The sequence below is a fragment of the Chelonoidis abingdonii genome, chromosome 2 (genome assembly GCF_003597395.2).
Source record: "Chelonoidis abingdonii isolate Lonesome George chromosome 2, CheloAbing_2.0, whole genome shotgun sequence".
NCBI classification, from domain to species: Eukaryota; Metazoa; Chordata; order Testudines; family Testudinidae; genus Chelonoidis; species Chelonoidis abingdonii.
Window position 1 is genome coordinate 256,397,934 of NC_133770.1, and position 2,026 is coordinate 256,399,959.

Genomic DNA, 2,026 nt, shown 5'->3' on the forward strand with positions numbered 1-2,026 from the left:
ATCTCACCATGTTCAGCCATCAAATAGTAAAGCTTGGTGCATTTCTGTCTCTCATATACCTACACTGGAGGCTCATGAAGGGAGCTAATAAACAAAATGAGGCAGCAACAGCAAATTTTGTTCTTATACTGCATCATACTGCCTGATGTACTAAACAGCAGTGGGACTGTCCAGTTCGGTGCAAGTTGCATATAAAAAGCTGTTGCATGATACAAAATTTTACATCTGATGATTTTCACAGATCATGCTATGTTTTGGCACCAGTTCCCTGTCATTTCTCATACCATGGAACTTTACATGAGATATTTCCTTTCTAAAACAACTTGCCTTGGGTTTCAGGGTTTCTAAGTAAACAGAATTCTCTCATCGCACTCTGGTGTTCCAGGCGTACTTTGTCATTAGTCTCTCCCTGGCACAGCCCAGGGACTCCAGTCTGCTCATTGAACTCTGTATGCACTTTGTGTAGTCTTGAGTTTGTGCCCATGCCTGTAAGCTGGTGTTTAATCAAGACTGAACAAGATGGCCTTATCCTTCAAAGAGAGACTATTTCCATTTGTTGCTTCACATAGCCTTTGGGTTGAGTGCCCACAAGATGAGTATCATATTATAAATAATAAATACTTAGCTCTTATATAGTGCTTTCATCTGCAGATCTCACAATGTTTTACAGAGGTGGGTAAGTATCATTATCTCCATTTTATAGCTGGGGAAACTGAGGCAAGGTCACACAGCAAGTCAGCGACAGAGCCAAACAGGAATGAACTCCAGGTCTCCTTGTTCACTGGACCATATTGCCTCTGCTTCACCCCTTCCATTTCAATCACCTTTTTCCTGTATCTAGTTCCTTTTCTGTTTCCAAACCCACTCAGTCACCACGTATTCCTATGACATGGTATGGGGGAGGGGCAGAGGACCCGAAAGTCAGGATAGGAGTCAGAGATGTTTTTTTCCTGGTTCACTCTAATGTGACATGTTGGTAAATGACCTACCGCACATGATTTGCCAGGTGTCTTCTCTTTCTGCTCCTGGAAGCCGGAGGAGAAGAGCTAGGATGGGATATTGGGTTCCTTGCTCTCCCTCACAAATGTGTCAGGACATGAAGGCAACAGTGACAAGTTCCTTTTCTGCTCCTCCTGAAAAGGACCTGGAGTGCTCACTTTGGTAGCGTCTCGAAGCCTGCTGGTTTTCAGAGCAAGGCACATGAGCCGAGACCTCTGATCAGCGCTTTGTTGGCTCTGCTGGCTTGACAACACACTAGGTTTTTTGGCACTATTAATAAGAAAGCAGCTGGCTTACGAGTCCTACAGCCCATTGTCAACACTGACTCATCCGGAAAATGCCCAGGCTAGTTGTCTGCTGACCCTTTCAGGGCTTGATGAGGAATGAGTTGCCTTTTCACCCGCAGTGGTGATCACTTCAGAAAAACTGAGGCACTTTGAGTTGGCTGGGGACAGCGGGGAAGCCTGCACTAATGCTGTGCCCTGTACTTCTTTTGTGGATCAAAAGAGGTATTCAGTGCAGCAGGCTTCCACAAGTACTGTATTTGTTTAACAGAAATTCAAGTGATTCAATGAGGTGCTGCATTTTCCTTCTATAAGTTGTAGCTTAATACAGAAAAGTCTTAATTTTGTGTAAATTAACACAAGAAGGACAGAAACAAATGATTTCAGCATGGTGGACATCTGTAAAAAGGACATCTGACCTGCCCAGTGTTCAGACTGTACCGTCTGCTGTTGCATTAGTCTCAGTGATAACACTACATAGCAGTCGCAGAACCTCACAAACTAGGCATTCAACAGGTCAGAATATTTCAAGGAGACTTGCAGCTTTCTTGTTTTTAGGATCTATCATTTTTGGAAACTAGCAACTCTTCACTCAAACTTCCTCTCCAGCATTTCAGTTGCTCGAAGTGAGAATCTCAGAGGGGCGGCAAAAAATTGAACCCTCCCTTGCTTTGTTAGAGGTGCTCCTTTCCAGTCTGGGATACTATCACTGCCCCTATCCACATTCTCTCGTGGGTGGTCAT